Below are 25,669 nucleotides of genomic sequence, written 5' to 3'. Positions count from 1 at the left end.
GATGCCACTTCAGGTGACTGAACACATGGAATTCAGAAGATTATTTTGTTAGAGAAGGGAAACCAAAGGACGAATAAAATGGTTAAAGTAAAATTTTTGGACATGAACGTTGCTGGCGTTTCTTACCTTACAATCAAATTAAAATTTGTATAGTACTTAATTAGTTCATGACACCATTCCAATGTAAGAATGAGTTAGCAACCACTTATTTTTTCAAGCATTGGATAATTGAGTCATCATTATTGAAGCTTTATGTAGTTGTTCTTTTACAGAGAAAACATAGTATTCTAATGTAACATGTTAAATATATGGGTCTAAACCAATTAGATAGATGTGATCATTATTCTAATCAATAATGGCATATGGATAAGCAATAGTGTAGTCACAGAGATTATGAGGAGATCACATAGTTTTGAAAAATATCACACTCCAACAAAACTATATAAATAGTTAAATGTGAAGTATATCTATACATGTTCTTTAAATGGTTGGAACAAATTGAAATAGTACCTGGATACTCAGATAAATAATGAATAGTGACTCAATCTATTCATTTATTATATTTATAATTGGGTCATAAGAGAACTGATGTGACACTTCTCTTAGGTAAGGATCTTCATTTATTTATTTTCTCACTATATTTGTTGTCTAAAAAAACTTGAGGAATTTAAATTTCTCTTTTCATGTCATTACACATTGCAGATTTTTACAACACCATTACTTTATCTTTTTTTTCTTTTGTTCTCTGTTATTATCTAATTTAGTATCTTAACAGTTCAAATGTTGAATATGCTATTGAATTGTAAAGATATAATAAATTGAAGAAAATTATTTGTCTTTTACTGCAACTTGGAGTGCTGAGATTTTAGGACAATACATTATAATTGTTTAGTGTTCACAATCTATCTCTTTTCTTTTTTTCTTGTGATTTACCCTTGCATTTTGCTTTATTGACATTTTTTTTCATTTCTCTATTTTTTCATTAGCCAGAAGACAATTATTCTATTGATGATTGCAAAGATGATGATTATTGGAAGATAAAATTGAAGAGATTGCAAAAAAAATAAATTATATGTTGAAGCCACAATTGGAGAACCCAAAAGGTATTTCTGTTTTCTTGAGCTATTCTTTTCGCAAAGTTCGATAAAATAGCTAGGGGTGGACATTCGGTGATTGGTTCAATTTCAGAAAGATCAGTTTGATTTTTTGGTTTAGTAGAAGTTAAAAATTATTTGGAATGGAAACTAATTAAGCTCGATTCGATATTATACTATTCAATTTGTGTTTTTCGTTTTAAATATTTTTAACCCTTGCTTCAAGTAATACAACCATGTAAATATAATAAAGGTGAGGATTAGACCTCCTTACATGTATTTTTTTTGATGAAATAAATGCGTCATCCTAACATAATGACTAATTTGATAAAATCAAGTGTTCAAGAGAAGCACTTCATTTAACTATAAAGGGTACATAGCTCAGTGGTAAAGCATATCTCAAATGCAGCTTCAGAACTCCATTTTTTTGTCAACTAATTTCACCTCATTAACATAATAAGTACATGTAAGACCCTAAAAGTCAAAAAATTGGAACTAAAGACAAATCTTCAAAATGTGGACTGGACTCAGTATTACGACTCACCTATGACTCGTACAGGTTTCTAAGACTCGTACAGATGAGTCGTAGAGGGATTCTTGGGATTGATCTGGATCAAGGTCCATAAGAGGTCCTATGAGTCAATATTACGACTCATAGGTAATTTGACGAGTCATAACATTGACCCATAACCCAACTTAAAAGGACCACGTTTCAAAGTTCCTCATGATCGAGTCCACGAATTGATAGGACAACTCATAGGAACTATTACGAGTCATAGACACGACTCATAACTAAATATCAGAGACCCTTAAACTTACAGGTTTTTAGGCCTGCAAGACGAGTCAAGTTGATGATTCATCATTGTGAGCACGAGTCGTTATGACTCGTATGCAAACTTCAGAGACTCAAATTCAGGCCCTTTTCTCAGACCTGCAGGATGAGTCATCACGACGACTCATCATCACTTCTACGAATTGTAGAGTCTATTCGTAGGGACAAATCTAAATTTTTAATGAGGACTATTTGTGTTATTTTCCAAGTTCGGTTCTTTGAACCTAGACACAACTAGGGCTAAGTTCAATCCTATATATACCCAATTCTTTATAATTTCCCTCATTCTAAATCACTCTCCCAAATTCTCTAAGGCAAGAACAAAATTCTCTCAAGGGTTGCTCTCCACGTTACAAGCTAGGGTTTTATATTTCACCAAGTTTTCTTCTTCAATTCTAAGTAATTTCAACCAAGGTATGTGGGGATTGATCCATGGGTTCCTTTCACCCATGGAGTCCCAAAGTTTTCTCAAGTTTCCTTCAATTTTCAATTGATTTATGAACCCTACTTTTGATAAATTGCATTAGGCTAATTTAATTTTTATTTTTGATTGCTATCAATGATTATTCTAAGCATGTATCTACATTAATTACATGATTTTAGTTGAATTATGAATTCCCATGCATAAGACTATCTCAATTATGATTTTAAGGTTCAAAGATGATTTTCATGAGTTGATGATGAATTCAATGATTTTCAATGAAATTTCTATTATTTAAAGTTGACATAATGAATTTATAATGACGATGAATTAAGATCAAAGCAAGTTATTATGGTGTGATAAGTATAATTCTCACACAATCATATTCAAAGATGGTGATAAGGACAATTATCACCGAAGTTATGGATTTCTATGAATCATCAAAGTTAGATGAGCTATTCCTAATATGTTTTACAAAGATGGATTGATAGGTAGTTACTATATTTCCCTACTATGTTATGATCATATTTTATGAGTTTTCGTTGGGATATTGACTAAGCACAGAGAGGACTTCTAGGTGGGGTTCAATTCGGTAATGCAGTTAGTTACCCAAGGGAATCCTAGTAGTAACCTAAAGTCCCAAACTACATTGCCCGCGTAGGATTGCCTTCATGGCCTAGCTAGTGGATCCACATATAGCACAATTGAGTTGAGTTGAGTTGAGTAACATGATGGAGTATACCTTGGCAAGGTAGCCTCCTCTTTCTCGATGAAGGTTACATCGGATTTCATGTAATAGTTCGCATGATCTTAAATGTTTGTTTAAGGTCTTATCCCGCACAAGTTAAATGTCAAGTTATGAGTTTATGATGAAGTTTTATGATATGCATTGACCATGAGTTTTCATATGTTTTCAAATGCTTTAAATGTTACTCATGTTCATTATGATTGGTCATGCATCCTATGGCATATCGTTCACATTCCTTTGCGTGTTCATACATACCTCACATACTTAATACCTTCTATGTACTAATGCATATTTTGCCTATATTGTCTCATAATATAGAAGAGGATGTCGATCATCCGATTCATGGCTAGAGTGCTTAGTTTTCTCCAAGAAGTTGGTGAGTCCTCATATCATTGACGACATGAATTTCTTTTTACATTATTTTATTGACTTACTTATATTGTTTTGGACGGGCTAGGAGTTTGTCTTATGCCCCCATTGTGTTAGTAAAAGGGTCTATGTTATTATTTTTTATTTCGAGACTTATGTTCTATTTGAGATTTGCTTCCATATCATTGAATCTTATTTATTTACTTAATTTACCTTATGTATGATCATGTATGATATGTTAAGAGGCTTGGTTGAATTCTTTCAAAATTTCAATCGCTGTGTTACGGCTAAGTCCTAGGTCAAATTGTGACATAACCTGAATAATATGGATAGTTAATTAAAGCTTATCTTGAGACACCACAAATTCATTTTTTTCACAAGTTCATTACTGTATTTATATTGTTCACCTTATCTTAAGGGTACCAATGAGCAAAAAGTGTGAGAAAACATCCCGCCACTATCTAAAAGCATCAAGCAGCCAAATCAATTTCCTACATTCTTATTGAAGAATGAAAAAAGATCCATATCGGTGGTTAATGATATGAGTGATTTTTTTTATAAGACTTAGACAATCCTCCTTCCTTAGCGCTAACATTTAGGGTGTGAGTTATGCTCAAGACCTAATTTTACTTGATATCAGAGTAGGACCCATCTAGCTCGATGTTGGACCCCTAAATTAAATTTACCCACACACCAGATGTCCAGCCCTGGGCATTAGGTGGGGTGTTGAAGAATGAAAAAAGTCACACGTCGGTGGTTAATGAGATAGGTGGTATTTTTATAAGACTTGGACAATTCTCCTCTTACTGAGCTATCTTTTAGGGTGTGAGTTAGGCAGAAGACCTAATTTTACAGTTCAAAATCCTTATGAAGTCAATGCAAGATAGTCATAGTTTTTTCTCATAAGTGAATTCCTCTCTATTTAAATTTCAAATATCACTTCATTCCTTCAAGATAATTTAAGCTTTTCAAACTCTTAGTTTTTTCTGATGTTTTTTCTTCGATCATAATGTAAGATCATTTTGACACTTAATTAGAGTTACTGGCAAAAAATGCATTACATTTTATCATGCCAATTATTCATGTGATACTAGATGATTAGAATGAAAAAAAAGATTAGAACATGATTTATATGGCTACAATGTGTAAGGAGATAAACTCTATTGTTGAAACACTATGAGAAGACAATATATACCATGACTGGATACAAATCAAATAGTGTATAGAGTAATCTCCAATTGAAATGTAATTAGCCCCTATTGATCACATGGCTTAAAATAATGCCCTTATGGCTGCGCTAAACACAGGCAAATTACCTAGTAATATATTATTGAAGAGAGATAAAAATCAAATATTATTTTTAAGAGGAAGAAAGTAGGATTGAGCTATTTTATTGATGATATTGGCATACGATTAGCAAGGAGTGCTAAAATACGCTGACTGAACTTCTACTATGCAGGAAAAGGCAAATTCCGGTAAGATCATTCAATAGGAAACACCCATAGTAACGACGGAGGATGGATTGAGTTATTGTTTACATGCTCTTCACTTTGGAAGCTTCAACCTAGACTGAATTCCTACCATTGCAGAGGGAAAAGAAATGGAATTAGGGTTATCAACTATTCAATTAAAACCATTCGGAGATGACGTTATAGGAACGCAAATGGCTGCTCGAAGACTGCAATTCTCTGATACAGAATCATCTAAACATCCAACACCAGCGAGACCAGCCACTGATTATGAAGGTAATAGGGACATTAAGAAGGGTAAACCACTAGCCTATGTTCTTTCTAGCACAAAAGAGGGTAAAGTCTATATTAATATTGAGAAGGAGGACCTTATAGAACAAGAGAAATACTGGGAAATGACACTTATAGTCTATGTAGTTTGCGATATTCCATACATCAAAACTCTGAAGAATTTTGTGATGAATGTATGGAGGTTTGTACAAAAGCCCCAAATCCTGATGCATGATGAGGGTTGTTGCATCTTTTGATTTGAATTGATTGAAGATAAGGATGTAGTTATGCTAGCTGGGTCGTACATATTCTTCAATAAGCCATTAATTCTACAAAACTGGATAATAGACTTTGAATTTGACCCAAAATGCATTACAACTATTCCACTGTGGGTTACATTACCAGGGTTGCTAGTGGGCTATTAGTCGGTAAAAGCACTAAGTAAGGTTGCTAGTGCCATTGGAAGGCCATTGTACACTGATAGTTTTACTACTTCGATTGATCAAATATCCTATGCCAGAATTCTTGTGGAAATGGATGTATCTCAACCACTCTTGGACTCTATTGAGATAGTTGCCCCATCAGGATCATTTCAGCAAAGTTCTGCACTAAATGTATAAAGTTTGGACATAAAGGAGAAAAGTCTTGGTCAAAAAAGATAGAAAGATAAGAGAAGGGGACTAATCCTCCTTTTCAGGTGGTAAAGAAGAAATGAAGGAAGAATAGAAGGCCTAGGAAATCGAAAATGGGATGGAGAGCTACAGGTGTAGTTAAACAGCCTACAAAGACCTTGAACCAGATTTATGAAGGAAAAGGGAAGGCAACTAACCTAGAGGCTGGTACAAGCCAACAAGGAAATCCTGCTCAAAATGTCTTACCAGAAAGTAATATTCCAGTAATGAACAACTATAGTGTCCTCTAGGAGATTTCTGGAGACCCTAGGGGTAAACATAGCCCTCAATGATAGTATCCTCATGAAATATAAGAGGGCTTAATCAACCTCTAAAACAAAAAGTGTTGAAACTCTTTCTGCAGAAACACAAGATAGATGTAATGAGAGTGCTTGAAACTAGAATTAAAGAGCATAAGTCAACAAATATTGTATAAAAGATAGCACCTACATGGAAGAAGTGTATGAACTATCCCATGGCCTATAATGGGAGGATATGGGTTTTATGGCAGGCTAAGATATAGATCCAACTGTTGGTGGTACATGAACAATTCATATGCTGTGAGATGAAGGAGGCAACTACAAATTTTGTAGCCTTCGTTACAGTGGTTTATGAAAAAAATGAAAGTCAACAAAGAGAGTACTTATAGAGAGAATTACTTCAGATTGGGAACAATATACAAAAGGCTTGGCTGATATGTGGAGATTTTAACAATGTCCTCAATATTAAGGATATAATTAGATCTCTTGTTCTAGCAGGAGAAGTCCAGAACTTTAGAGATTGTATTGATGGCTTGTCGTTAAGTGTCTTAAAACAAACAGGATGGTAATATACTTTCTTCAATAGGCATCAAGATGGCAGCAGAGTATACTCAAAGATAGACTGGGCCTTGGGGAATTTTAAATAGATGCAGGATTATGGACATGTAGAGGCAGCATTCTTGAATCCGGGGATCTCATACTATTCCCAATCCTTATTCAAGTATGCACATGACCACCTTCTAGGTCAAAACCATTCAGATTATTTAACAATGTCTTAGATCATCCAGACTTCAGTGGAATACTATAGAAAGTATGGAGCAAAAAGTTTAATGGTTTAAGAATGGTTCAGCTATGGGGTAAACTCTAAGCTCTAAAAGGAGGGTTGAGAGATCTAAATACATATATGGCCTCTTATAATTGGAAACTCCAATGTGCTAGACATAAATTAGAGATTATCCAATAATAATTGCCCTATCAATCTCTTAACAGGACACTAGTAGAAGAAGATCATATTCAAACGATGGACGTTAGGAAGTGGAGTGATATTGAGGAACAAGTATTGAAACAAAAATCAAGAGTCAACTGGATAACTGGAGGGGATGCCAACACCAAATATTTCCATGCTTAGATGAAAATGAGTAGAAGTAGGAATACTATTACATCCATTCATGATGCAACTGGACTTAGGATACAGGACCTAGTGGAAGAGGAATTTATAGCATTCTTTACTAACCTTATGGGGATAGCAGCAATGCTACTTCCATGTCCAAATATAGAAGTTATCAGATAGGGACCTTGTTTATCTTATGCACAAAAATGCTCTCTTATAGTTCCTATTATTGATCAGGAGATTATAGAAGCAGTAGAAGGGATTCCTAGGGATAAAACACCAGGTATTGATGGTTTTCTAGTGAAGTTTTTCTTAAAGCACTGGTCAATAGTCAAAGAAGATGTTCTATTTGCAGCGGAGAAGTTCTTTGATATTGGAAGGTTATACAAATAAGTCAGTTGTATAACTATTACATTGGTTCCCAAAGTTACTACTCCTACTCAGGTCAAAGATTATAGACATTGCATGTTGCTCTACTATTTATAAGCTAATCACCAAGATACTGACGAATAGAATTAAGCCAGTTATAGGTGATCTGGTTATCCTCTCACAAAGTATATTTATGGAAGGAAGGAGCATTATAGATAATATTCTAATTAGTCATAAACTAATGAAATGGTACTGTAGGAAAGGTTTATCTCCTAGGTGTACTATGAAAGTTGATTTAAGGAAGGCTTATGGCTCTATAGAATGGGAATTCTTGAAAAGGCTGATGGTTGAATTAGGCTTCCCATACAAGTTTGTTGGTTGGATAATTCGTATATCTACAATATCCTATTCCTTCATTATAAATGGTGGTCTGACCAAACAATTTTAAGGGAAAAGGGGTATCAGGCAAGGGGATCTGATGTCCCTCTATCTATTTGTCCTAGCTATGGAGTATCTATAGAGGGAGCTGAATATGTTAAAGAGGAATCCCCAGTTTCAATTTCATCCTAGGTGCAAAAAATTTAGGGTGGCACATATTTGTTTTGCAGATGACTTGCTGATCTGGTATCCATCCAGCTAATTCAGGAGATATTTCAAAGATTCTCTAAGGTTTCAGGATTGCAGGCAAATGCTAAAAAGATCTCTATATTTCTAAATGGGGTGAAACCTGAGTTAAAGCAAGCCATACTAACAACATTGAGTTATATTGAAGGAGAGATTCCTTTCAAATATTTGGGAGTACCTATCTTCTCCAAAAAAATTTACTATAGCTCAATGTATGCCATTTGTGGAAAAGATTATAGAGAGAGTTAGATACTGGACAACAAAGCTTCATTCTTATGTAGGTAGGGTCTAACTGATAAAGTCAGTTATATTTGGGATGCAAACCTACTGGGCATAAATCTTTGTGTTGCCAAAGAGAATATTGAAGTTGATAGAAAAAATATGCAAAACTTATTTGTGGACAGGTTCAGTATTAAGCTCTAGGAAAGCATTGATCTCATGGGAAAAGTTATGCCTTCCTAAGGCTGTAGGGGGCATGAACATAATCAACTTGAGTTTGTGGAACAAAGCAGCAATCTTAAAGATATTATCAGCAGTACATGAGAAGAAAGATTGTCTATGGATTAAGTGGGTTCATACATACTATATAAAGAATGCAAGTATAGAGCAGTGTCCTATACCAACCAATGCAACATGTGTTGTGAGGAAGATCCTAGAAGCTAGGAAGCATCTCAGGAATATGGGAACACAAGGTGATATAGGAACAGAGTTAAAAGTTGTAGTAGTAGCAGGTAGATACTCTATTCATAGGATGTATCTCAAACTTCATCCAAGCTATCCTAAGGTGTGCTGGAAGAGTATTTCTCTACAAAAAAATATTCATACAAGACATAAGTGTGTGCTATGGCTAGCTACGTGGAGGAGACTAGCTACTGTTGAAAAATTATCCAAAATTGGCATACAAGTACCAGTTGAATGTGTTTATTGTAAAATAGGTGATGAGACTTTTGATCATCTCTACTTTAACTGTTCTGTTACTAGCTCCTTATGGAGAAGGCTATTGAAATAGTTGGGCTTTATAAGACCTGTGGGAAGCTGGAAAGATGAGTTAGATTGGGCAAGAATATGGGCAAGTAAGAAAATAGGTATGGTGCTATAACCAGCTGTGTATTTGCTATGGTGGTCTACAATATTTGGAGGGAAAGGAATGCAATGAGATTTCAAACAACTACATTCCAACAAGACAGAATGTGCAAGGAGATTGGACTCCTTATCCATGTGCGTGGTCAAGATTTGAAGAAATGGGCAGAACCATTGCTGAAGCTGAACAAGATACCATGACATATATGCTGCAGTTTGAAGGAAATGCTGAAGAGTTAATATGATTGTCACTAGTTTAAGTTTGTTGATTGTATTTTGGTTCCAGTTAGTACTAGGAACATGTTAGGAAATTGAGAAGTAAGTGGTTAGCTCATACTTAGCAATGTAAATGTGCACTATTTTCGGTATCAATGGAGATAACAATTAATTTTTGAAAAACAATATTGAAGAGAGAAGAATATAAAGAGAATATTCTATTTTAGCATAAAATTTAGTGTAGTGAATTGGAGTTAATTTATGCTGAAATAATTTGACACCATTGTAGTATCAAATTTGATGTTATGGATGAGAGATAGCTCTAAGAACGTGAAAAAATAGAGATGAGGGATACCCCAAATTCCTAGACCTTAATTGCACTGCTATATATCGTTTCATAATGAATCTCCCATCTTTCTTTGCACTTCTTCCGTATCTCAAAAAGAAAAAAAATCTGTTATAATAAATTTCTAGTTATTTGTATGTAGGTAGGGTTTCGGTTTGCGATCTTACAAAAATTCCACTATAGCTAGCATCCTCATTTTAAATTATGCTGTCAAGACCCAATTTTTCAGGTCATGATGGCGCGTACTATGACCCACCAACTGACCCCTATTCCAAAACTACGTGTAATAGGATGTTAGGGTAGAAGACCAATAATTCAATCTAAAAGAACAATGAAATAGTAGGAACATACATGAATGGGCGGAAGCAAACTAAATATATACAAACAAAAGATCCCTCCAAAACCTAGAAGTCACATGTAAAGAGTTACAAGTAAAAATAGTACAAGTCCCAAAAGTAGACCACAAAAACAAGGTTGTCTCAAAAAGCAAAAGACAAACAAAATATATGTACTGAGGGAGACGGGTAAATCCAAAATGCTATGTGCTCACCCTCGCCTCCGATCAAGATAGCTACTGGCTTGAATCAACGCCTATAGCTAGTACTCTGACCTACATCATGAAAACATATGCAGAGTGTAGTATGAGTATCAAAACAACAGGTACCCAGTAGGCATCATAGGTAGACTGAGCAAGATAAGCAAAGTAAACTGAAGTGCGAGTAAATGTTCACAACGAAAGATAGGGCAAGAAGTAAATATAGGTATGTACACAAGCATACTTAACAAACAAGAGAAAGAATATAACTAAATTCGCCAGGCTCCCATAAACCCGATGGGTATGCTCATGCACAAGTATAAGGCAACCACCTGAACAGATTCCCAAAATCTTAATAGGTGCTAGGATAGCGGAAGTAAAATAAACGGAGCCAAAGAACTCCAATAATATCACCTACTTTCCCAGGCTTAAACCCAACCATCCCAAAGGCCTGAAGTTAACCCAAAGCTGAGGATAATTGAAGACTTGATCCAAAGAATCCTTAGGGAATCAGAAATTGAACCACGTGTAAGCTAGACCTCGGACTTCAACCGGGCAAGCTAGACCTTAGAGACGGGCCAATTTCAAAGTCAAAAAATAAGAATTGTTGGACCCGCTCCATAACTTATAGAATTGACTTCGAGAATAGGCTCCAACTACTACCCCAGCTCATGTTCCAAAAGGGAACACAATTCACAACCAAACAGGCCAAACCTAACATGCATTCATGATCAACTTTAAGGCCTAAGAACTTAGAAATGCAGGGAAAAAAGGGAATATTACCTTAAAGGAAGCCTCAACTCCTAATTCTAAACATACTACTAGGTTCCCCTAAAATATCTACATAATTTAGCCTTTTGAATCGCCCAAATCGCTCAAGAATTGAAGGAAAAAACAAAGTTTAAAATTGGAGAGAAATATGGAAATTGGGTCTTAAGAATGACCCTCAGGTGTCGCAAAAGAGAACACCCACTGGTTGCTTAAGCGACCACCTCAAAGAGGCGGGCATCGCTTTAGCGAAAGGTCTGTTGCTTAAGCAACCCCCTCCCAAGAGGGTTGGTCGCTTTAGCGAGATCCTGGCCGCTTTAGCAGCACTCACATTAGTGACCAGGGGTCACTTTAGCGGCAACACCAGACCTAGTTGGTGCAAAAATGAGCTTAGCATGCCAAATCCTCTGACTGGGTGTTTGGGATATGTTTGGAACCCTGTGCATGCAAACGAGATATGCTACCCCACCAAATTCAATGCTCCGTACTTAATGAAGCATTCAAAATTCTCATACGAGGTTATTTTAATGAGAAGTGGGTCCCATACCCAAGTGCCATTTTGAGCCTATTTCCATAACGGGCCTCGGGATTAGACCAGAATCCTTGGGAAGCAAATGAACGATCATTCTAGACATAACCCGATATTTCATAGCTAATCATATTATCGAAATTTTCATCTGAGCACATTTTATAAAAATGTTGACCAAAGTGAATTATAAGCTAAATTTCGAAGGCAAAAATGCCAAATGGTCTTAAACTCGTGCCGACCATTCTACTAGCCTAATTTGGCCATTCCGGAACAGATGGAACTGTTAGAATTCCATTCTGAAGTCATTTTACTGAAGCTATGACTGAAGTCAGCTTTTCAAGTTATAAAAGCTCCAAAATAAGGAAACGGGCCTAAAACCTAAACGAACAACTAGGAGACCAAATAGTCAGTGCCAGCAAGTCATAAATGACTTGAGGTCGTTAAAAGAATGCTCTAAACGACGGAATGAATGCTTTAATTCAAAAATGACCTGGAGGGTTATTACAACATCTACTACTAAAACACTTTTATCCGCTAAAGTAAGAGTCAAGAAGTACCCGAAGGCTCAAATAAGCCGGGAAACTATACCTACATCTAATGCTCGGTCTTCCAGGTAGCCTCTTCGACTGAAAGATGCCAACAATGGACCTTAACCACAGGAATGGATCTGGAATTTAACTGCCTGACATCTCTGGCCAAAATAGTAACTGGCTCCTCAATATAGCTCAAACAGTCATCTAGGTCAACCGTGTCATACTGAAGCACATGAGACTCATCTGGAACATACCAGTGCAATATCGAGACATGAAATACTAGATGAATAGCTGAATAAGTTGGAGGTTAAAATAACTTATATGCAACCTTGCCAACTATCCTTAATTTCTTGAAAGGAAAAATATACCTTGGGCTAAGTTTGCCCTTCCTCCCAAATCTCATCACGCCCTTCATAGGCGATACACGGAGGAATACTTTGTCATGTATGGAAAATCGGATCGGCCGGTGCCTAGGCTCTATATAACTCTGGTGTTTACTCTGAGCTGTCTTAAGCCTACCCTGAATAACCCTCACATGATCTAAGGTCTTCTGCATCAAGTCCATACCGTGCAGCTTGGGCTCCATAGACACAAACTAACTAATCAGAGAGTGAAAATGCCTATCATATAAGGCCTCGAACGGGGCTATTCGAATACTAGAATGGTAACTATTGTTGTACGCAAACTTTGAAAAAGACAAAAACTCCCAGAGACCCCCAAAATCCATAACACAAGCCCGCAATATATCCTCGAGAACCTTAATCATGTGCTCTAACTGGCCATTAGTCTATGGGTAGTAAGCTGTGAGCCCCGGTCTGAGATGATAGAAATAGGCATACCATGAAGGCAAACGACCTCCCAAATGTAGATACGAGTTAACCTCTCAGCATTGTAGGAAGTATGAATGGGAAGGAAATGTGCTGACTTGGTCAATCAATCCACGATGACCCAAATACTATCAAGACCACGGGAAATATGAGGCAACCCCACAATGAAATCCATGGTGATTCTCTCCTATTTCTATTTGGGAATGGGTAATCTCTAAAGCTCGCCACTAGGCCTCAAATGCTTGGCCTTAACCTGCTGACAACTCAAGTAAAGCAATACATAATTTGCAATATCTCTCCTCATGCTGCTCCACCAGTAGTGCTACCTCAAGTCACGATACATCTTAGCGGTGCCCGAATGGATAGAATATTTGGAGTCATGGGCCTCGCTAAGGATCAATTGAATCAAACCCCCAACTCTCGGAACACAGAGACGACCACCAAACCTCAAAGCCCCCTTTGAATCTAAGGTAGCTAGATCAGTGTCACCTCGCAAACCCCGATCTCAAAGTGTAACTAACTCCTCATCCTCAAACTAATGGCTGCGAATCCGGTCCAATAGAGATGAATGAGCTCCCACATAAGATAGCACATACCGAGAATCAAAGATATCAAGTCAAATTATCCGATTAGCTAAGGAATGGATGTCTAAAGCTAATGGTCACTCTACAGTACAAATGAAGGCTAGACTACCCATACTCATAGCCTTTTGACTCAATGTGTCCTCTACTAGATTCGCCTTGCCCGAATGGTAGAGAATAGATATGTCATAGTCCTTTAGGAGCTCAATGCAGTAGCGCTGCCTCAAATTAAGATCCCTCTGGCTCATAATACACTGAAGGATCCTATGATCAGTGTAAATCTCATATTGAACTCCATACAAGTAGTGCCTCAAAATCTTAAGCGCAAATACTACCACCGCCAACTCTAAGTCATGAGTGGGGCAGTTATACTCATGCAACTTAAGATGCCTCGACGCATAAGCAATAACCCAGCCCTGTTACATCAGTACACAACCCAAAACAATGCCGGATATATCACAATAAATGGTGAATCCCTTGCCCTCAACTGGAAGAGTCAATATAGGAGTGGTGGTAAATAACTCCTTGAGCCTCGAGTTCCCCTCACACTCCTCCAACCATACAAACGGAACATCCTGGCAAGTCAACCAAGATAGAGGTGCCATTATAGTAGAAAACCCCTCAACAAAGCACCTGTAGAACCTTGCCAATCCGACAAAGCTATGAATCTCAATCATAGAGGTGGGTATGGCCCAATCACGAATAGCCTCAATCTTTATCGGATTTACCATAATGCTATTCTTGGACACCACGTGCCCCAAGAATGCTACGAACTCAAGCCAAAAATCACACTTTGAGAACTTGGCATAAAGTCTCTGATCTCTCAAAGTATGGAACACTACTCTCAAATATTGCTCATGCTCATCCCTGCTTCGCGAGTATACAAGAATGTCATCAATGAAGACTATAACAAATGAGTCCTAGTGAGGCCTAAACACCCTGGTCATCAAGTCCATAAATGTGGTAGGGGCATTATTCAAACCAAAAGGTATCTCTAGGAACTTATAGTGGCCGTAATGAGTCCTAAATGCGGTCATAGGGACATTCGCTGCCCTAATTATCAACTAGTGGTAGCCGGATCTTAAATCAATCTTAGAAAACACCACGACACCCTAGGCATGGGGTAACTATTCTTCACCATCACTTTGTTCAGCTATTTGTAATCGATACATATCCACACAGAATCGTCCTTCTTCTTAATGAACAGAACTGGGGCACCCTAAGGGGATACACAAGGCTGGATGAATCCCTTATGTAAGAGATCCTAAAGCTGAACACTAAGCTCCTTGAGCTCTGTGGGGCCATACGGTATGGTGGGATAGAAATAGGATGAATACCCGGCTCTATATTAATGGCGAAGTTGATATTGCGGTCAGGAGGGAGTCCAGGTAGATCAATAGGAAATACATATCCAACTCTCGGACTATAGGTACTAAATACTCTGTAGGCCCTTTCCTACTCACATCTCTAACACAAGCCAAGTATACCAAATATCCGCTAGCCACTAACCTCCAAGCCCGAATAGTAGAGATCACCCCAACCGACATGCCACTATAAGAGCCCTGCCACACCACCAACGGAATACCAGGCATGGCTAAGATAACGGTCTTGGCATAGCAATCCAAAACCGCACAATGAGGGGATAACCAATCCATGCCTAGAATCAAATCAAAATCCAATATCAAGCAAGATGAGATCAACCCTAATGTCTCTCCCCTAAATAGTCACCACACATGATCTAAATACCTGATTCACTATTAAAGAATTACCTACAAGGGTGGAAACACGTAATGGCTCAATGATCTTGGCGCATCTATGAGCCCATGTGCCGTGCTTGCCCATAATTGTTAGGCATTTTGGAGAAGATGTTGGAGCTAAATGGTATGTTTTGAAGGAAATACTAATCAAGTGCAAACTAAGGTATGTGTTTAAGTAAATGCAACAAGTTGGAGAAGCACAAGAAATAAGGGAGAAAATTAGCCTACAGGCGCAACCTAGCGCACCGCACTAGAGCTAAAACTTCAGAGGCACATTCTAGATGCTATAGTGGCGCCCCCGCCAATATTAAAATAATAAATTCTCCGCAGGCACGATAGTGGCACGCCGTGCCACTACATCCCCAAAGACTTTTTATTTATTTATTATTCTAGGTCCGATAATAATTGAAGGAGGGCATTTAAATAGATTTTTTAGAGCTGGTGAGAGTCAGCAACTGCGTTTTGCATATAAAAAAGAAGTAAGAGAAAGAAGTTCAAAGCATTTTTAGGTTCCTTTTATTCTTCTTCTCTTGTTCTCATTAATTTGTATAAAGTTAAGCACTTATTTTTATAATTTGAAAATGAGTAGCCAAACACCCAAAATCTGGGGCTATAGCTACAAAGTCATGGTTTAATATTATTTGAGCTTGGTTGATGATGGGTTATTAATTTTAATTACTCTTGCATTCTTATGTTTATGATTTTAATATTTTGCCAATATTAGAATATATGTGTTGTTTATCTTAGATTCAGAAGAGGACAAGTAGATAGATCAAAGAATGAAAGGAATGAACCCGGCTCTGCACTAAAGAAAGGTGCGTCTGTATTCACTTTCATTCAGAACAAGCAACGACATTTTTTATATATAGGATGATTCGTATATAGGATGCTCGTGACACATACCTATATACCACATTTGGTTATGATAAAGGATGATAGTTTAAATGCATTTTTTATTGTTTCATGCCTATCCTCACTCAATGATGTAGTCAGGTTGATGATAAAGATATGCAATTATAGGTTGGGAGACCATGATTAGATTAATAACCCTTTTTGATCAGTAATTAAATAACCCATCAGAGATTGAGATCAAAGAATAGTAAGCTTGACTTCAAGTTATGCTTTAGCCTTGGAATTTCTCATAATCTTATTAAGATACGTAACTACTGCATTTTTTTTATTTGTAGAAAATTTTCATACATCCAAAACCATTAACAAATTATCTCAAATCCATCACACAATCGTTATTAGTGTTCTTTGAAAATAAATAATTTGCCTCATTAAGGTTCCTGTGAGTTCGATATCTGTCTTAAAAGAGTCGCTTTACTATTTGAGAGACTACGTACACTTGCGTGTGCAATTGTAGCCACAATAATTTTTTTGTGTCGTTGTAGGGGACGTTAAAATAAGCAATTTGTCTTTTCTAAGTTTTTATATTGATTGTGCTAGTGTTAACAACTTGGTTTTAGCTGTAAATTTTGAGACATTACACTGGAAAGGGACAAAGAGCTTGTAGATCCATTATTTGAGCCTAAATGATTCTTCCAGCGAAAAAGGAGAACAGTAGCTTCGCAATACCCAACATAGAAACTCAATCTAGCGAATAATCACGACTTGGAAGGAGAGGTCTTGCTAGAGGAGGTCCCTATGGAGATGGCAGCCAGGACAGTACATGATGTGGCAATCCCACTCACAGCGAATGTCACCTCCAGCATTCAGAAACCTCCAACTGGAGGAAGATTTGAACTAAAATAGAACATGGTGTAGCTGTTGCACTCTAATGGGCAGTTTATAAGTTTGCCTCATGAAGATCCCCAAGTACACATTTAGAACTTCTTAGAGATTAGAAACACATATACGCCTAATGAGGTATCTCCTGACTATGTGAGGTTATCATTATTTCCCTTTTCTTTGTTAGGGGAAGCTAAGAGGTGGTTAAAGTCAGAACCACCAAATTCAATCATTTCACAGAATGATTTAGCTCACAAGTTTCTTATTAGGTTCTTCCCGTCAGGAAAGGCAATTAAGTTGAGGGTTGAAATTTTAAGCTTTAAACAAATATCTAGAAAAAAATTGTACCAATTATTTGTCCTCACCATCATCAAGATAATGAGGTGTTTCTTCATACCTTCATAGAAGGGTTAGAACCCAAAACCAAAATTCTTCTTGATTCTGCCGCAAGTAGACAGGCTTGGAGAAAACCTATGATGAGATGTTTACAATGCTGAATTGGATATCTCAAGGAAATCCTGAATGGACTGGAGGGAACTCCAGATCGGTGGTGCAGAAGCAAGTAGGAATGTTGGAAGTTGATGCTATGACAACTTTGACAGCACAGATTGCATCAATGCAAAATATGATGTCCACCCACTTTAACAATTTGGAATTGGGGCAGTAACAAGATTCAGTAAATATGGTTCATCCACAACCACTGTGGTGTGAAGTGTGTGGAAGTAGTGAACATGCAACAGAATACTGTGGAGCATATCTTGAGACAATAAATTTTATGGGTAATGCACCTAGGAGTGGTGGTAACCAGGACTATGGAAACACTTACAACCCAAATTGTAGAAACCATCCGAACTTCTCATGGGGTGGAAATCAGCAAAACCAATATTAAGGAAAGACCTAATTCAGACCACAAGGAGGTGGACAATAGTACAACAATAAAGGTCAAAGGTACAATAATCAAGGTCAAGGTAATCAAAAATCAGGAAAATTAGGAAGCATGAGTGTTGAGGACATATTAAAATAGATCATGATGGAGTAGGCTAAGTGAGCTGCAGATGTTCGGCAGAATTAGTTAGCTACTCAGAATTTAGAAAAATAGCTTGGGCAATTGGCAAGTGCATAGAGTTCTTGCCAACAAGGGGGTTTACCAAGTAACACTGACCCAAATCCCAAATAGGTGAATGTTATGAGTACTTGCAGTAGTCTCCACCTAGCTGAATTGGCTCCAAAAATTAAGTCAATAGAGGTGAAAGGTATAAACCGAGTTGGAGATGAAGGTAAATCCAACAGACCAAGGGCAGTTGAAGAACCAAAAACAAAACCTCTTCCTCCATTCCCACAAAAGTTTAAGAAGAAGAATGAAGAGGAGTGCTTTGTAAAGTTCATAGAGTTGCTAAAACAGGTACAAATTAATTTACCTTTAATTGATATTTTGCAGGGAATACCTAAGTACACAAATTATGACAAAGACATTGTAGCCAACAAGAGAAAGTGGGATGAGTATGAAATAGTAGCACTCACTAAGGAGTGCAGTTCCAGAATCTTGAATAAAGTTGAGCTTCTAACCAAGAAGAAAGATCTGGGGAGCTTCACGGTGTAGGTTACTATTGGGAAGTATGTGAATACAAGAGGACTATATGATTTGGGTGCGAGTATAAACTTGATACCAACCTCTATGTTCAAGAAATTAGGCTTAGGAAATCTTAAGCCTACCACCATCTTGTTACAACTGGCAAATTACTCTGTAGCTAAATCGTATGGAGTCATTGAGGATGTCTTATTCTAGGTGGGATCTCTCATTTTCCCTGTGGACTTTGTCATCTTAGACTTTGATTCATACCCGAAGGTTTCCTTCATTTTGGGATGCCTATTCTGGCAATAGAAGGGGCTAGCAGCTGGACGACTCATAATGAGAGCTCATGATAAGCTGGAAGTATTTGATGTGTACAACACATTGAAATTGCCTTCTATATATGAAGAGATATTTGTGATAACAGTAATTGATGAAGCAGAGGCAGAGAAATATGTGGAATTAAGGGATCCACTAGAAAAAGTGTTAGTGGGTCAAGACATAAAAAGCGATGTAGCAGCATAAGAAATTGTTGGTGTGGTAGAGGTTCGCAATGTGAGCATGTGGAAAAAAAAGGTAGAATCATTGAACAGAGTGTTGGGTCCTTCACTCAAACCCTCGATTGAGGAAGCTCCTAAATTGGAGTTGAAACCATTGCTGTGTCATCTCAGTTATGCATTTCTTGGTCCCAATAACATATTACCGATAATCCTTTTGTCTTCTTTATCTGAAATGCAGGTTCGAGCAGCTTTGGAGGTGCTTATATGAAAAAAGAAAGCTATGGGCTGGCAAATGGCTGATCTACATGGGATTAGCCCAGCCTTGTGCATGCATAGTATCTTCATAGAGGAAGGGCATAATCCAGTTGCACAATCTTAGCGTTTCTATAGGCTAAATAGTGATGGAATGTGTAAGCTCCTATACCTAGGGGCTCCTGAACATACTTTATTGTTATACATGAGGGATGTTTAATATGTTACCAAGTCCTACATGCACGTATATGCATTGTTATACAATATGTGGATCAGGCAGCCGTTCCTCGGCATTATTAAATGATATACATGCATACGGATCAGGCCATAGTACCTCAGCATTATTATATGATATACAGATCGGTCTATCATACCTCGGCATTATTATATGAGACACAGATCGAGCCGTTGTTCTTCGGCATTATTACACAATATATGGATTAGGCCGTCGTTCCTCGGCATATGCTTGCTATGTACATGGATCGGGTTGTACGTTCCACAGCGCTAATGGCATACATATGCCTATCATGATAAATGATGTATTTGTAACACTGAGTCCCATAGCGGGCTGGGTACAAGGTTGATGAGAGTATACACTACTTCAATTTATAAGATGTAGGTACTGTAGTTTTGTAAAGGTTATGCTTGTCCCCTGCATACCTATGTTAGTTGTGCCCTCTTTATGATGTTTTATACTTTACATACTCAGTACATATGTCATACTGACCCCCTCTTTCCGAGTTGACTGTATTTCATGCCCGCAGGTACAGATGCACGTTTTGGGTATCCGCCAGCTTAGGATTCTACTCAGCAAGTTTGGAAGAAGCTCCATTGAATTGGAGCCAAGTTTTGGTACCAAACCTTCTATGTATGTATTTGTTTATTTAGGGGTACGGCGGAGGCCCTGTCCCGTCATATATTACTGTTAATATTCTTAGAGGTCAGTAGATAAGTGTGTGGGTTGTGTCTGTATGTGTGTTCGATTATGCCCATATGATTTATATTTTAGGACATTCCCTTTGCTGTGGTAGACTTGTCGGCTTGCACATATATATATATATATATAATGGGATGACCCCACATGCTATGATAGCCTCGTCGGCTCAGGTTTTATGCTGCCTAAATAATAAGTCATGGTCCCTCGGGAGACAGACTTACTCACGGTTTACAGGTGTATATATGGGTGTCCAGCTTGGGCACCCGGTCACGGCCTACGAGATTGGATCATGACAACAATAATGCTAACAAAGCTAACAAAGAACAAGGGGAAATCAAATATAGGAGATCCAACAACAATAAATAGATATAGTAAGGGAAACAAAGGATAGCAATAAACTTATTACCAATATAAGTGATATAAATTTGGTAATGGTAGCAAGTGACCAGATGGTGCTTAAACATGTAATTGACAAAGGAGAGGCATAGAAAACACCGGATAGTTATGTGATCAACTTCAAATCAATAAAGAAGGATTAGATGGTCAAGGTTTTCAAAAAGGAGAAAAGAAGAAGACAACAGGGATTCTATGACAGACCACATTCAAAAAGTAGCCATAGATGGAGATTTATCCCCTAGACAAACAAAAATGATCAAAAGATCCATAACCAAAACAAAGGAAGGAATAAACACAAAGAAAAATAGTCAGCCAATTGGATAATTACCGAAGAGAAAGCACCTTCAAAACCCCTTTAAGACGTCTTGCAGCCTCTAAATCCAGTCATTAATGGTGAAGAAGATCTTACTATGGAACATTAGGTCAATCAATACGCAACAGTCTTTTGAGAGATTGACAAACTTAAATAGGAGAAATCAATATTGTATTATTGGACTAGTGGAGCCTTTTCAAGATCCATTTAGTCTTGACAGATATAGAAGAATTTTAGGGGTATCAAATGCTATTGTAAACTACTCAGGTAAAATCTGGTTGTTTTCCAATAATGAAGTATAGGTAGATCTGATTATGGATACTTCACAACATTTGACAATAAAGGTGACTCATATACAGAATGAAGGAGAAATGCTAGTAACAATAGTATATACACCCTTGTGATCAACGAATCAGACAAGAATTATAGGAATCACTCACCAGTTTGGAGGGCCAATGACAACTCCCTTGGATGGTAGGAGGAGACTTTAATGCAATATTATCAGCAGAGGAGAAACTTGGAGAGCTACCAGTGTACTATAATGAAACTGCAAACTTTTAAGAATGCTTGAACTCGTGGATTGATAGATATTGGCTACACAAGGAGTACCTTCACATGGTGGAATGGTAGAATGGATGGAGCTTGTATTTTTAAATGTTTTGATAAGGTTCTGAGCAATCAAAAAATGTTGGATTCATTTCCAACATTACAACTGTCACACCTGATTTAAAAAGGAGTCTGATCACGCTCCCTTAGAGTTAGAATTCTCTTAATTAATGGTACCAGTGACAACCTTTTAAATTCCTCAATTCTCAATTTTTGGGTCAATCATAACAATTTAAAGAAGTTACTGGAGGATAATTGGAAAGCTGATTTTATAAGAAGCCCTTTTGTACTTGTCCAGCATAAATTAAAAAAGGTGAAGAATGCTCTACGAATTTAGAGTAAAGAGACATAAGTGGATATTTTCCAGAAGATTGCTACTCTAGATGATATCATTATCGTGCAGAAAAAAATCTTTGAAGAAAATCCTACCCTAAAAAACAGAGAAAATCTACACAAAATACAGAAAGACTTAAGTAAATATCTACATTTAGAGGAGGAATTTTGGAGGCAGAAATCATGCTTAAATTAGTTCAAGTATGGAGAAGAAAATAAAAGTTCTTCCACTCTTATGTAAATGGTAAAATAAGAAAATTGCAGATTCACAAGATTCAAACGAGGATGGAGAATGGCTACCAAACTCTAAGAAGGTGGAAAATGAAGTAATTAATCACTTCAGGCTACCTTTTCATGAGATGGTGCAGAGAATGGAGATTAGTCTACCTTCTAGATGTCATTTTTACCAAAATCCCAAAAGAGAGACTATGTCTCATATTTTTTTAACTTCTCCCACAGCTGAAAGGTTTTGGAGAAAGTTTTCTATGTGTGCAGGTATCAATCAGAATGGAATGCAATTATCACAATGCATAATTAAATGGTATACTTGGCAAGGTTCTACACATTTAAGAAAAGTCATGAAGGCAGTACCCAATATCATTACATGTGAATTATGGAAGAGAAGAAATAACTTGAAGCATGTAGGCACAATCAGTTTTAGCAGAATAGTGCATCAGGTAAACACTAATATATGGCAATTTGCAAAGATTAAGTTTCCAAATATAAAGAATTTACCAACCCAATAAAAAACTACAGTGGAAGTCCTAGGAAGCTTCAAAACTATTGTGCACTACAAAATGGTTCCCCTACGAACTGGAATAAATAATCAAGCAGAACTTCAAGCTACTGCTTTTGGAATTTATTGGTGTGTGCAGCATGGTTATAACAAGATCATCTTAGAGGTAGACTAGAAGCTACTCACAAGATGTCTCAATCACAATACCAACCCCCCTTGTCAGCTTTATCAGCACATGCAGGATCTTTAGAATTTCAGAACTTAGCTTGAGTTTTTTCAGTGCCATCATATTTACAGGGAAGCTAATTTTGTAGCTTATTCATTATCTAAGTGCAGCCACAACTATGATAGACCACCATATTTCTACACTTATCACCAAAGTCCTAAAGAAACCAAGGGCTACTACAAGATGGACAAGCTTGACATGGCAAGCTTTAGAAGAAAAAGGCTTAAGAGAATAAAGAAACCTCCTTGAAGGTGTCTTATGTTACTATCTAGGTATAACTTTCTCTATACTCCTTTTGTGTAATCTCAACCTTTTCACTTTTTCTATTTCTTTAGTTGAAGTTATAGCTTCTTTGAATAGGTTTTAGATTTTTATAGATTTCTTCTTATTATCTAACAAGAGAGTCTCCCTCGTTTATGCTTTCCTAGAAGTTATGTATTTGAGAGGAGTCCTCTCTTCTTAGGTCGTAGTTTTTATAGGTTTCGTTTCTAGTAATGAAGATTGGTCGTCCTTAGTAGGATAACCGACTTATGAACCACCATAGGGCCGGAGGTAAGGTTTTATGTCCCCTTCCTTGTAGTTTATTTTTTGGTTATTTATGTTAAGGCCTGAGGGTGTTGCTTAGCCCCTGACCCTCCTAAGGGTCTTTAAAAAACCAAAAAAGAAAAACATTGATGGTGCTAATAGGGGAAATCTAGGAAGAAGCTCAAATAGCTTCTGTATTAGAAATAGTACAGGTGATTTAATTTTTGTACAATTAAACATAATACTCGACACTACCAATCCCGAAGTAGAGGCATAGGAATTAGGGAGGCTATAACATATGGTGTCACAGAGGTATATGGAAAATGTATAATAGAGACATAATCACTATTACTGAAGAAAATCCTAGAAGGGGAATAGGAGACACCTTGGCAGATCAACACAATAATTAAGGATATTAAGGAATTTATGAGCTACTGCGACACAAAAGTACATCACATATACAGGAAAAGTAAAACACTAGCTGATTACATGGCCAATTTAGCATTGGATGAGAATGGAAAACAACAATTTGGGGGGTTCAAAGAGCTAACAAGCAAAGGAAAGTGTATAGTCAACATGGACAAAGCTCTCGTTCCTAACTTTAGATCAACACAAAAGCAATAACAAACATATAGAGCATGAATATGAGAACACATCCGTCACAATCCAACTCAATAAAAGGAAAGTCAATAGTTTCCAACACGAGTACAATGGAAAAAATGAACAGAAACCACCAAAAATAGTCTATTTTAATTTACTACAACAAAGTCACAGAACAAAAATCAAAAGAAAAAAATGAAGGATCTTAAGAACAATAGTGTGAATAAGTTGCAAATATATGTACCTAACCTGTGCAAGAAAAATGAAGAAGAAAGATACCAAATCTCACTGGAGTGGACCACAACAGATCTGAAAATCAAGATAGCACATCTCAAAAGAAAAAAAAGCTAAGGAATGAAGAGTGGGAAAGTGATGCTTACAATGATAAACCTCAAATCCACCATGAATGAAGAAAGAAGAAGTTAAGGCTCAAATCCACCATGAATGAAGAAAGAAGAAGCTAAGGCAATCAACATTAAAGGAAAATGCAAGAGTTAAGCTTCGAGAGAGTTTTTGGCTAAAAACATCCCTTAACTATGGGACAAACTTAAGGTACATCCTTGTATTATAAAAGTGAACAAAAAAGCATCCCTTACCTATGTCAAAAATTGCAATATTCATCATTCCGTTATTGTTTTGGCAAAAACTAACGACTATGGTCTAAAAGTCAGCAGTTTGGCACAACTTGGATTCAAGAAAAGACAAAATTCAAAGTTGAATAAACAACATAAAATACTACATACAACTTCCTTAGTTTTTTCATCTATCAATCAATTGATTTAAATCCAATTTTCCAAATGCACACTTAAGCCAAAAAAGAAAAAAATATATCAAGGAATAAGTCTTAATAGATATGAACAAAACAATCAAAGCTACAATTGAAATAAAAGAATTGACAATAATAAATACAATGAAAAACTTATTTAAAAAGAAATTTTTTTATATATTGACCAAGTAAATCATCCCTTTTATGCAATTGTTGAAACATTTACATCATAAAGAGTTAGGTTGAAAGATTATATAGAAATGAAGTTTCTTGTACTAAGAATTTCCACTGAAGCCTTTACTTCCGCTGAATCCTATGTTGTCTTTCTTCATCCGACCCGTTTCCATTTTCATTGTCTGTTGAACTTCGCTACTTGATCCAGATGAATTTAGCCCATATTCACTCGTCAGATTACTGTACTGATCACTGCTGCATAAAAGTCATCACGCACCAATTACAAGGTTGGGGAGAAAAGGTACAGGGAATAGAGCACGAAGAGGGAGAAACAAACTAACGGAAGAATGAATATTGTAATTTTTGACATAGATAAGAGATGCTTTTTTTTTCTCTTTTATAACATAAAGAAGTACCTTAAATTTGTCTCATAGTTAAGGGATGTATTTAGTCAAAAACTCACTTTGAGACTCTTCCTTTTCCGCTTTTGAAATGCTTTTTGTTTCCTTTTACTTTAGTTTCTATTTTGAGGTCTTTTGCTTAATTTTTTTAAATTTTTTTTATAGGATATCCAGAGCTGCAACAACTATAGAG

The sequence above is a fragment of the Solanum dulcamara genome, chromosome 9 (genome assembly GCF_947179165.1).
Source record: "Solanum dulcamara chromosome 9, daSolDulc1.2, whole genome shotgun sequence".
Classification (NCBI taxonomy): domain Eukaryota; kingdom Viridiplantae; phylum Streptophyta; class Magnoliopsida; order Solanales; family Solanaceae; genus Solanum; species Solanum dulcamara.
This window is presented reverse-complemented; position numbering follows the sequence as displayed.